Source organism: Mastomys coucha, unplaced genomic scaffold (genome assembly GCF_008632895.1).
Source record: "Mastomys coucha isolate ucsf_1 unplaced genomic scaffold, UCSF_Mcou_1 pScaffold6, whole genome shotgun sequence".
Taxonomy (NCBI): Eukaryota; Metazoa; Chordata; class Mammalia; order Rodentia; family Muridae; genus Mastomys; species Mastomys coucha.
This window is the reverse complement of record NW_022196912.1, coordinates 77,627,607-77,641,450: the sequence shown is the minus strand read 5'-3', so window position 1 is coordinate 77,641,450 and position 13,844 is coordinate 77,627,607. Positions and strand designations below refer to the sequence as shown.

At 35.5% G+C, this 13,844-nt stretch overlaps 1 pseudogene; it reads left to right on the top strand.

The window, feature by feature from the left end:
* The window catches only part of LOC116081039, a 137,145-nt pseudogene extending 124,306 nt beyond the window's left edge, over positions 1-12,839 (top strand).
* Positions 12,840-13,844: the final 1,005 nt, after the last annotated feature.

Here is a 13,844-nt window from a genome sequence, read left to right as displayed (position 1 = left end):
ATATATATATATATATATACATATATATACATATATATGCAGACATACACACACACACATATATATATATATCTGGCTTCAAGATAAATGCGTCAAGATAAATGCAGAGAAACTTAAAGCAATTCTACTCACCCACAATGAGATGTCATTTTAGACAGAATGAGGATCATCAAGAAATCATATAGCAGTAGGTATTCATGAAGATGTAGGTAAATAAGTAGTTAGCTGGCTGGAAGGTATGATACAGCCACTATAGTCATAATTAAAATCATAAAAATGTTACAGATAAAAACAGCATATGGAACCAGTCCCAAAACACCCAGAGGAAGCTTCACTCCCAGGTGCTCTGACACACCCAGGATTAGAGGTGAGCAGGAACCAACATCTGTCCCAACACCAGGAGTAACTGGGACCAGCAGGACCAGGCACACAGGAACCCCACCAGCCCAGTGACTTGGGCTCCTTCCGGTTTGTCTGGGCTGGGGTCTAGACCTTGGGCACAAGCTCTGCAGCCAGTCCCACAACACATAGAGAAAGCCACACTCCCAGCTGATCTAACAAGCCCAGGATCCCAGGATCCCAGAATCACAGGATCACAGATACAGCTAGCCTCTGAGGAGTTCTGACACAACCAGGATCACAGGAAGGACAGGGTCCAGTAAGACTTAGCAAGGGCAGGTAGCACTAGAGTTAAACAGATGGCGGGGGGCAAGCATAAGAAAATAAACAAGACAAACTAAGGTCACTTGCCATCATCAGAACCCAATTCTCCCAGCATAGCAAGTCCTGGACACACCATCACACCAGAAAAGCAAGATTCAGATCTAAAATCACTGATCAGGATGATGATACAGGACCTTAAGACAGACATAAATAGCACCCTCAAAGAAATACAGAAGAGCACAGGTAAAGAGCTAGAAGCTCTTAAAGAGAAAAAACAAAAATCCCTTAAAGAACTACAGGAAAACACAATCAAAAAGGTGAAGGAAATGAGCAAAACCATCCAGAATCTAAAAGTTGAAATAGAAACAATAAAGAAATCAGAAAGAGAGACAAACCAAGAGATACAAAACATAGGAAAGATATCGGTAGCCATAGTTGCAAGCATCACCAACAGAATGCAAGAGATAGCAGAGAGAATCTCAGGGGCAGAAAACACCTTAGAAAACATTGACATAACAGTCAGAACCATTGTTCATTGAAACAGTTGGTGAATGACTTTATGGATAGACCATCTTAATACATACACCATTTCTTAAATGAATGTAACCTGTTCTCTGTGGGCTGAAAATGAAGTCACTCACTCAAGTCAAATAACTTTGACCATAGCAGGAAGTCTGTATCCAAAAGTCGAGCCTACAATTCATTTCTTGATGCAGCAGAACTCTTAACTCTCAGTTTAGCTACAATGGAGGTAATATCCTTTGGTGATGTGAGGTTCATTGAAATACAGCCTTATTACAATGAAACCCAATGTCTAAAAAATTGTTCTTATTTTGAGCTTGTACCACAGTAAGAGCCAAGATTTTAAACTCTACTAAATAGAAAACAAACAAAAAGACTTTAGATATTCATGTTCATTTACGAAAATACTAGTAGTGATGTATTATTTTTAAGTGTATAGCTAATATGTTTGGAATTATTTAAAATTTATATTGAGAAAAATATATTTTCAGTATTGCTGTAGACGAGCATCTACATAAGACTGTTAAGTTGATTGTTGTTTTATATCAAACAAGTTTTATAATACTTATTTTATTGTTATAATATTTTATAAATTTTAAGGAATATGACAAAAAGATATTGTAAGTATTGGGGGGGTCTCTGGGAGGAGCAGTGGTATAAAAGGGGAACAAGAATGTGATTCAATTCTATTTAATTAAAATATGTTTTTAAATGTTAACAAATTCAAATAAATTGAAATCATGTAACTTTTCTCATGATGTAATAAAAGTTTAAAAAAGAAAAAAAAAAGAAAGAAAAAAAAAAAAACAGAATATGACTCAGCTACAGTAGTCCTAAGAACATAAACAATGATCTCTGTGTCCTGTCACAAAGATGCTTGCTCACCCATTTTTGTTTCCCCATATCCATATTCAGTGTAATTATTGTCTCTCTGATTTATTTTAATTCCCCAATTATTTATAATATTAGTGTTTGCTTTCTTTCTGAATTTTATTATTATTATTTATTCTTTTCCTTTTTTTTACACTCCAGGTTTTATTCCTCTCACTGTTTACCGTCCAACTGTTTGACATCCCGTACCTTCTCCCTGCACCCCTGTCTCCACAAGGATGTCCCCACCCCCTGACTCTACCAGACCTCTAAACACCCTTGGGCCTCCAGTCTTTTGAGAGTTCGGTGCATCCTCTCTGAATGAACCCAGACCCAGCAGTCCTCTGCTATATATGTGCTGGGGGCCTCATATCAGCTGGTGTATGCTGCCTGGTTGGTAATCCAGTGTCAGAGAGATCTCTGGGGTCCAGTTTAATTGAAACTGCTGGTCTTCTTACAGGGTCACCCATCTCCTCAGCTTCTTCCTTTTTCATCAAAAAGAATGTTTAGATATTTGTCCTATGCCTCTACCCTACCTCCATCAGATTTCTTAACTATACAGGTAATCTTACTTTCCACCACCCATCTTTCCTGCTCTTTGAGCCCTCTAGGACAAGCCAAACAGCCCCAAGCAGCCCTCTATCATAGGCTTTTGTCACTCATTTTGTAGGTATGTTAATCTAATACAGTAATTGATTTGTTTATATTAAGCCATATTTGTTTCCTCATACAAAATATCACCTGGTTTTGCTTTAGTCTTTTTTTAGTGTGCAGTTTGTTTTTGTCTTGCAAGTTTATTTTTTAGCTTTGCATCATAATTCATAGAGCATATTGGTCTATGTACTTCTTTTCTTAAAAGCTTAGAATGTCATTTCAAAGATATGAATATTTTTAAATAGTCCTTCAGGCTTAGAGTTTTCACTCAGAATATATATGGATCTTATAAAACCATGCATCCAGACTATAATTCAGAGAATCTGAATCACACAATGCAAACACAAAAATATTACTTTAGTTATATCTTAATACATACATCTTTAAAACTTGGTGAAACATTGGAGATAAAACTTAAAGTCATTTAGACTATAAATGCTTTACAGTGGTCATATGGTTTTCCAGTGAATGTGCACAGCTAAAACATTTATAGCATATGTAAAATAGTAATAGTCATATGTCTTGCAGTATAACTTCTACATATAGATAAAATTCACTTTTAGATAAATTAGCAAATGAAAGTTTAAGTATTTATTAAAATGTAAAATGATAATCACATGTTTTATTATTGGCCTTTTCCAATAAGAAATGATAATATTTTGCTTTTTCAACCTTAATAGGATGTATTAAGTCCTAGTTTGTAAAACACCTGTCAACATTTTTAAAGTATGTTCTCTATACCCATACACCAAATTGGCATCAAAAACACTGATTTTGCTGGTCTCTCTGGGCTGGTGTCCTGAGCAGACATTGAGCACAAGCTTCACACACCCAGTCCCACAACACCCAGAGGAAGCTCCACTCCCAGGAGCTCTGACATGCCTAGGATCAGAGGTGAGGAGGACCCAACATCTGTCCCAACACCGGGAGTAACTGGGACCAGTGGGACCAGGCACACAGGAACTCTACCAGCCCAGTGCTTCTGGTTCCTTCTGGTCTCTCTGGGATGGTTGTACTGAGCAGACCTTGGGCGCAAGCTCTGCAGCCAGTCCCACAACACCCAGAGGAAACTCCAATCTTAGGTGCTCTTAACAAGCCCAGGATCACAGGATCCCAGAATCACAGGATCACAGAGACAACTTGACTCTGAGGAGTTCTGACACAACCAGGATCACAGGAAGGACAGGCTCCAGTCAGATTTAGCAAGGGCAGGCAGCACTAGAGATAACAAGATGGCAGGGGGCAATCATAAGAAAATAAACAACACAAACCAAGGTCACTTGCTATCATCAGAACCCAATTCTCCCACCATAGCAAGTCCTGGACTGGAAAAGCAATATTCAGATATTAAATCACTTCTCATTGTGATGATAGAGGACTTTAAGAAAGACATAAAAAAGAAATACAGGAGAACAGAGGTAAACAGCTAAAAGCCCTTCAAGAGGAAACACAAAAATTCCCATAAAGAACTACAGGAAAACACAATCAAACAGGTGAAGGAAATGAACAAAACCACCCAGAATCTAAAAATTGAAATAGAAACAATAAATAAATGAGAAAGAGAGATAACCCTAGAGATACAAAACCTAAGAAAGAAATCAGGAGTCATATATGCAAACGTCACCAACAGAATACAAGAGATAGAGGAAAAAATCTCAGGAGCAGAAGACACCATAGAAAACATTGATGCAACAGTCAAAGTAAATGCAAAAAGCAAAAAGCTTCTAACCCAAAACATCCACGAAATCCAGGATGCAATGAGAAAACCAAACCTAAGGATAATAGGTATAGAAAAGAGTGAAGACTCCCAATGTAATGGGCCAGTAAATATCTTCAACAAAATTATAGAAGAAAACTTCCCTAACCAAAAGAAAGAGATGCCCATGAACATACAAGAAGCCTACAGAACTCCAAATAGACTGGACCAGAAAAGAAATTCCTCCTGTCACATAATAATAAAAACATCAAATGCACTAAAAAAAGAAAGGATTTTAAAAGCAGTAACGGAAAAACATCAAGTAACATATAAAGGCAGGCCTATCAGAATTACACCAGACTTGACACCAGAGACTATGAAAGATAGATGATCCTGGACAGATGTCATACAGACCCTAAAAGAACACAAATGCCAGCCTAGGCTACTATATCCAGCAAAACTCTCAATTACCATAGATGCAGAAAACAAGATATTCCATGACAAAACAAAATTTACACCATATCTTTCCACAAATACAGCCCTAAAACGATAATAGATGGAAAACATGAAAATAACGAGCAAAACTACACCCTAGAAGAAGCAAGAAAGTAATCTTTCAACAAATCCACACAAACCTAATTCTACCTTTTACAACAAAAACAACAGGAAGTAACAATTACTTATTCTTTATATTTTAATATGAAAATTAATATTACCAACATATCCTAATTGATAGAAATCCAAAAATATGAGGAATTAGAAATTTGTTGATTGTCATCCAATGGTCTCTCTAATTTGGTAATTAGAAAAATAGGTCCAACATTGTACAATCTATATACACTGTCAGCTTGTATGTTCGTGACAGTGTCTGGCTGTGTACAATATAAGGGTCTTGAAATCTTGCTTTTCCTATCTCAGCCTTTCTATTAGTATTATTGTTATTTCATGTTTTTACACTATACTATGGTTTTCAGAACAGCTTATATATTTCAAAATATTTATATACTCAAAAGAAACAGATGATTAACTAGGGAGGTGGCTTGTAAGAGTGAGACTGAATGCTTTGCTTGACCTTTGTAACTCTTGTATAAAGTTTGAAGAAGAGGACTTTATAAGTTACTCTTTCTCTGAGATGAATGCTTTTCCAAATTATCACAGCTAATGAACCAAATTCTTACCTCACCTAATGTCTGCGCCACCCTCCAAGCAGAACCATTGTTCATTGAAACAGTTGGTGAATGACTTTATGGATAGACCATCTTAATACATACACCATTTCTTAAATGAATGTAACCTGTTCTCTGTGGGCTGAGAATGAAGTCACTCACTCAAGTCAAATAACTTTGACCAAAGCAGGAAGTCTGCATCCAAAAGTCGAGCCTACAGTTTATTTCTTGATGCAGCAGAACTGTCAACTCTCAGCTTAGCTACAGTGGAGGTAAAATACTTTGGTGATGTGAGGTTCATTGAAGTACAGCCTTATTACAATGAAATGAAATGTTAATTTTTTTTTCTTATTTTGGGCTTATACCACAGTAAGAGCCAAGATTTTAAACTCTACAAAATAAAAAACAAACAAAGAAGACTTATTTATTTATCTTCATTTAAGAAAATACTAGTAGTGATGTATTATTTTAAAATATACAGTCAATATGTGTGGAGTTATTTAAAATTTATATTGAGAAAAATGTATTTTCAGTATTGCTGTAGACAAGCATCTACATAAGACTGTTAAATTGATCATTGTTTCATATCAAACAACTTTTATAATATTTATTTTTATTGTTATAATATTTTATAAATTTTAAGGAATATGACAAAAAGATATTGTAGGTATTGAAGGGGGAGGTCTCTGGGAGGAGTTGGGCTACAAAAGGGAAAGAAGAATTTAATTTAATTCTATTTAGTTAAAATATATTTTTAAATGTTAACAAATTGTGATAAATTGAAATCGTATAACTTTTCTCATAATAATGCAGTAAAATTTAAAAAAAAAAAAAAACTGTGGTTAGAGAAACGACTCAGTGGTTGAGTACTGCTCTTACTGAGGACCCATGCTTGGTTCTTGGCCCTCACATCAGGCAGCTCACAACCTCCCATAAACTAGAGCTCCTGGGGATCTGAAGCTTAAGGCTTCCATGGTTAACTGCACTCACATGCACATACCCACACAGAGATACATAGTTAAAAATAAATCGGGGCTGGAGAGATGGCTCAGTGATTAGGAGCACTGACTGTTCTTACAGAGGTCCTGAGTTCAAATCCCAGTAACCACATGGTGACTCACAACCACCATCTGTAACAAGATCTGATGCCCTCTTCTGGTGTGTCTGAAGACAGTTACAGTGTACTTACATATAACAAAAATAAATAAATAAATAAATAAATAAATAAATAAATAAATATAAACTTAACCCCTTTATCATCCTCTGTTCAATACTCTCTAGCTTTGTTCCTGATTTCTTTTTCATCATGCTACTTAAAAATGTCTGACCCAGCCAGGCAGCGGTGGCGCATGCCTTTAGTCCCAGCACTTGGGAGGCAGAGGCAGGTGAATTTCTGAGTTCGAGGCTGTCTTATATACAGAGTGAGTTCCAGGACAGCCAGGGCTACACAGAGAAACCCTGTCTCTGAAAAACATAAAATGTCTGACCCAGTAAAAAACAAACAATCAAACAAACAAACAAAAAACCAAAACACTGATTTCATTTATAAATCTCATTGGTCTAAACTCTGCCTAATTATAATTTGTCATTGATAATTTATTTTCTTCATTTAGTAGCATAATCTGTGAATGGTATCTGTGTTTCATTGAGTGATAGTCTCAAAATAACAATGTATTCTTACTGAATTTATGAGTTAATATGGAATTATTTTTTCAGATTCCATAAATCTTGAAAATGATTTTCATTTGAGTATTCATTTTGCTTTCTTGCAGGAAATGTTTTCTAGTTAGACATTATTATTAGTTGTTAAATAGTATTTGTCATTAGTGAAGTTGACATTATTTACTCCCCCTAAATATAATTTTAGTTTTAAGTATTAAAAACTAAGAATTCTAGTGAAACAATTGTGATAAATGAAATTATAATGATTTAAATTATGTTTTCATACAACCAATGAACTTGGAGAAGAGAATATTTTCTTGCTTGGACACTCATTTAATGTACAGAGAATTTTAGTGAAATGATATAATCTTGATATATTTATCTATATATACACGAGAAACTATGTACCCTATTTTACTAATATATAACTTCCTTAGATGAAAACAAAAACTCAGAATACATTCTATAGAAAATCATCATTTATTATTGAGAAACTTTACTAAATTCTTTATTTTCAAGAAATAAAAGAATTTCACTTTTTAACATTGTACTCTAAAATTTAGCCTCTTATCAACACGGAATTTTTGATAATGAATTCAAAATCATGCAATGGAAAAAACCAGAATGCATCATGAACAAATGGTGGTAGCTTAGCAGAATGTCAGCCTGTAGAAGAATTCAAATAGATTCATTTCTATCAGCCTGCATAAAACTCATGTCCAAGTGAATCAAAGACCTCAACATAAAAACAGGAAAATGGAATCTGACAGAAAAGAACGTGGGAAATAATCTTGAATACATTGGCACAGAACCTACCTCCTGAACAGAACATAAATAGCACACACACAAAGAACAACAATCAATAAGTGAGAGCTCATAAAACTGAAAAGCTTAAGTAAGGAAAAGGACACTATCAATAGGACAAAACAGCCTACAGAAAGGGAAATATTTTTAACAGTTCCTTATCTGACAGAGTGATAATATATCAAATATATAAAGAACTCAAGAACGTAGACATCACCAAACAAATTATCCAATTAAAAGATGGTTACAAATCAAAACAGAAAATTCTCAACAGAGGAATCTCAAATGGCCAAGAAGCACTTAAAAAATGTTCAATATCTTTTAGATGTTAGATAAATGCAAATAAAAACTACTTTGAGATTTTATCTTATACCTGTCAAAATGGTTAAGATCACAACTTCAAGTGATAGCTCATGCTGGTGAGCATATGGAACAAGTGGAATAATGTTTTGTTGGTGGTGGGAGTGCAAACTTGTACAGCAACTTTGGAAATCAATAAGGCAGTAGCTCAGAAAATTGGATATTGACTTATCTCAAACCCAATTTTCTACTCTGGGCATATATACAAGGGATGGTCAATTCTACCAGAAGAGCATTTGTTCAACTATGTTCATAGTAACTTTATTCACAAGAGCCAGAAACTGAAAACAACCTCGAAATCCTTTAACCAAAGAATATATAAAGAGAATGTGGTACATTTATTCAATGGAGTATTATTTGACCATTGAAAAAATGGCAGTGTGGGACTTTCAGGCAAATGGATGTAACTAGAAGAATAAAACCATCTTAATATATGTAATCTGGGCCCAGAAAGGCAAATGTGATATGTACTCAGTTGTAAGTGGATATTGGCTGTAACATAAAGGCAAATCATGCTACAACCCAAGATGCAGAAATCCAAAGTAACAAGGTGGTCTCATGGGGAAAAGGAGGAAAGGGGCATATCAATCTCTCTGGCAACAAGGAATAAAATAGTTATCTTGGAGAGGACTGGTCGTTAGGCAGGAGAGGAGAAGGGATAACTATAGTCATGGTGCAATATACCGGAGAATAAATCCATTTTTAAAAAGAAATGTAATACATATAAAATGTATCACTACAAAAAAAGGTCAAGAGATAAGATCTACCCTTAGAAGCCAGGCAGTGGTGGCGCACACCTTTAATCCCAGCACTTGGGAGGCAGAGGCAGGCTGATTTCTGAGTTCAAGGCCAGCCTGGTCTACAGAGTGAGTTCCAGGACAGCAAGGGCTACACAAAGAAACCCTGTCTTGAAAAACAACAACAACAACAACAAAAAATCTACCCTTAGTAATGAAGATTAGTGAAAATATATTCAGAGAATCCCATAAACAAAACTGTCAGAAATTAAGAGAGTGGATCAAATCATCCACTCCTGAATGTACCCTAGATTTATACTATACAGAAAGGACGACTTTCTTCCATATGTAGTTGACAACTCCACCTGTCATCTGTTATGTTCTTTCTAATATACACTTTGAAAAGCCACAATGAAATCCTATTAAAATACCTTTTAGACCTCCTTACAGATTTTAACATAAATCCAGGCTTTCGCTATAGAATTATTACATAAGTTGTTTAAATACAGAGCATAAACATTTAGTTTATTACTGTAAAAAGTAATAAATCTACTATGCAGCTCACACCTCCATGCTGAGCACAGCACTATTACTGTCAATAGGTTTTTTACTTTCTAACAATGCAGCTTATTTTCTGCTGACTAAGTCTTTGGGGGTACAGAAAAGAAGTAGTTCAGGCATACAAGATAAAAAGGGAAACATGCATTAAATAGAAAAGGAAAAATTAGAAATTATGAGGAAAAGATAAAGGATTCCATTTACTGTTTCAGTTTCTTCTCTATAAATGATATAGTTAAAATTAAATATCCAAGGGATTTTCTAATTATTATAATCTACATTTCAAAATACATGGAAAAGGGATTGAGAGAGTCACTATTATGATGAGCTCAAAAAATGGTTTCTTTAAAACAGGCATAGGTTTTACTACTTTTGCATGTGTTCACGTTGAGACAAGGTACTGGACCTTTGTTTTTATGTATGACAATAATACAATAATACATTTATTAAAAATGAGAACTATACCACCCTTTTGTTTGCAAAAGTTGAATAGTTGAATACTTAATTATTGATAATCAAAAATGCATAGAATTTATGTTCTTGTACCCCTTGTTATTTAAATGAAAATATGCTTTGTTCAAACACATATGCTTAAGTACTAGATTCTGTAATTATGTGTTTAGTAATTAATTGCCCAGTACATCTCATGCTGTATGTGAAGTCATCTGAACTAATTTTGTTCATTCTTCTTTTCTGGTTGCATAATTTTCACCTTTCTAGAACCACAATAAAATTACAAAAGACTTGTCATATATTCAATTTTTTTCTATCCTGCTACCTGGGCTTCTAACACATGATAAACTATTTCTCACACCCAATTCACTTTCTTCCTCCTGATTTTATTCTTCATGAACACAGTTCAAAATGAAGCAACATAGTAGAAAGATGCCATAATTCATGCAGTGGCAGAAATTGTCCTTTTTTTCATTTCTTATAACATGTGCTACCTTAAATTTTAATTTTCTGTTCCTTTTACCAGCTATCGAATGCACTTCGCTGTTCATATAAATTATAGTTACCTGATTACTGTTATTTGTAAGAAACAGTAAGTCTTAATAATTCATGTTTTATTACATGGCATGATCACCAAAAAAAGAGCATTATAAATAGTTTTTGAGGTAGGATGGTATTGTTGTTACTGTCTCATAAGCATTTTATTTTATTTTTTTAAATGTATTTTTAGTTCTTATAGATTTTATTGTTGTTAAATGATTAATCTATTATTTTCATCAATTTTATTTTAAAGGGGCCAATAGCTACGCTTAAAACAGATTGCATATCATTGTTGGTACCTTTTACTATTTGAATATTTTCTGCATAGAAACATGAGAAAGGCAGGAGGGTAGTGGTGCACACACCTCTAAACCCAGCACTCAGAAAACAGAATCAGGCAGATCCCATGAGTGTGAGGCTAGGCTGCTGTACAGAGTGAGTTCCAAGATAGACAGGGCTACAAAGAGAAACCCTGTTTTGAAGATACAAAAGGAAAGTGACAACAAAAGAAATATGAGAAAGGTTTAAAATGTAATTTCATTGACTTCAGCCTTGACCATAGTGTACAATTTGATGAAGAGAAATGTTAGTGTGGGGCTGAATTCCCAGTAGTTGCTTTGTGGCTGATTCTCAGTCTTTAACCAGTTAAAACCATTGGCAGATAGATGGATACTGTCCTTCTGTTCTTCTGTCTCATTCCTATCTTTCTCTCCCTCTCTTTGGTGGCACCCTCCCTCGTCCCCCTCTCTCTCCACCTGGTGGCACCCATTTTCCTCTTCTTCTTCCTCTTTCTGGTGGCAAGCATCTTCTTTCCCCTCTCTTTGGTGACACCCACACTCCTCCCCCTCTCCCTAGTGGCACCCATCTTCCTCCCCCTCTTCCTCTTTGTGGTGGCACCCATCTTCTTCCCTGTCTCTTTGACAACACGCTCTGCTCCCTCTCCCACTCACTTTGATGGCACCCATCTTCCTCCACCTTCCCTTGCTGACATCCAATTTTCTCTTTCTCCTATAGGATTCATCCCACCTAAGTTGGGTCTACCTAAGCTCAGTCATAGTCATAAGTTTGCCAAAGGTACAGACATCTGTGACTTAGAGCCGCCTCTCCTGGCTTTTAGGGGTATGGGCTTTAGGGCTGGCACCATTTTCTCAAGTAGCTTTGCTAGCTCAAAGAATTTTGATCCAGGTAAATTTTTCCTAGACCACAACAACATCAACTTCTTTCCCAAAGCCCCTGAGCTGGATGCTCTTCAGGGTCAACTATTTATTTTTCAGTCCTCCTAAACCACCTTATTCCCCTCCACTTGTCACCAGTTTACTTAGCTCTGAGGTTCCTCAAAGCTCTTCTTTTCTTCATTTGCAAAGTGCTTTAGTCTATTACAGCCCTAATTACAGAATGTCAGAGATCAGCATGTAGTCACTTGAGGCAGCTCTCCCATTAGATTGTGCTTCCACAGCTGTGTCATCAGCCTGCATCCTAGAAGAGGCCTGGGCTGCCACACTAGGTAGAAGTTCTTTTGAAACAGAAATGGATGAAACTGCAGCATATACAGCATGCGAGTTTTTAACAAGTATTGAGACTTCCTCAGATGAGGAATGTGTCATCTGTGAGAAAGACGGAAGACTCCTGTGTCATGGGCTTCACTCTTTGCTTTACAGACTAAGGATGGTTTTTGAAAACTGACAGGAGAACTAGCACTTATACTAAAGCTTAATGTAAATGGTATACTCAATTCTCTTGACGAAAAGGGCATTTGATCTCTAGGTACAAAAGGGAGATAGCAACTCCTGGACCTGATTGCCACTTTGCTTGTATTGCACTTTCTTTTTTTATTTAAAGATTTATTTATTTATTATATGTAAGTACACTGTAGCTGTCTTAAGACACACCAGAAGAGGGCATCAGATCTCATTACAGGTGGTTGTGAGCCACCATGTGGTTGCTGGGATTTGAACTCAAGACCTTTAGAAGAGCAGTCAGTGCTCTTACCTGCTGAGTCATCTCTCAAGCCCCCTGCAGTTTCTTTATACTGAGTTGGAACAAGAAGGAATGGTTGCCAAATCTCTGATAAATATGAATGATACATCTTAATCATTTTAAAATAAACATTTGTTAAATTATATACAAAGTATGAATTACTTTGTGGTCGAATAAGAATAGGTTTGTAAACTTTGTGTTAAGAAAAAGTTAATCTGAATACATTTGGAGATAGTAATAATTACATTTAAATCCATGTACTATCACAAAACTCAATAATTCAGTAAAATTGAAAAGTATAGATCAAATAGAATAATTATTAGAGTTCATATAAACCTGTGAATTCTGAATATGAAAGAAGTAGTTGCTGTGTAACTATGAAATGATGCAAATGTAAAATATGAATAAAACTCCATACAGATTTTTCTTAGATGATCTCAATCATATAAACCCACTTTTCCTAATTTATGCCTGGGAATTAGTAGTTAGAATTAGATTGGTAGGTAGTGAGTATTCCTACTTGACACTGTCTGATAAAATTAAAATCATGTCATATTTTCTCTTTAACCACAGACTGTCCTGATAAAGAACCAATTCTGATGTAAGACAAAACTAAAATTGATAGAATTACTTAGTTACCAAGTTTTAATGTTAAAGAAGAGGTTATTTCTGGGTAGAACATAAAGGCTTTTAATCAAATACAGAGTTAGCCTCAATATCTGTGTGAATTTTAACATCTTGAGGGAAAAAGTTTGTAGGTAAATATTAAAATCTCTATTCTCCCAACTTTAAAAATTATCAAAGCATACTTACAAGGTGGAACAACAAAGAGAAGTGATGAATCTTTCTTCTGTAGACATCTGCTCTTAACAGCATGTATGATCAAAGATTTCGGAGCAAGTTTCCCAGTATAACAGCAGGCACCAGAGGAAATGTTGAGCCAGGGCTAACACCTCTCGCTGATCAACACACAGTACAGAAGCAGATTCTGCAGGTGTGAATCAGACTCAGAGAAAAATTAGATTCTCAGGAGAGTGTGCATCTTTTAAGTAGTTGAGGGCATATGGTGGGAGCAAAAAGCCAATGATTCTACAAAATCCTCAATTAAACAAAAGAGTAATACCAATTTTTTCAGTACTTCACTTACACCAAAATAAAATAAAAGGTTTAAGATGTAAGACA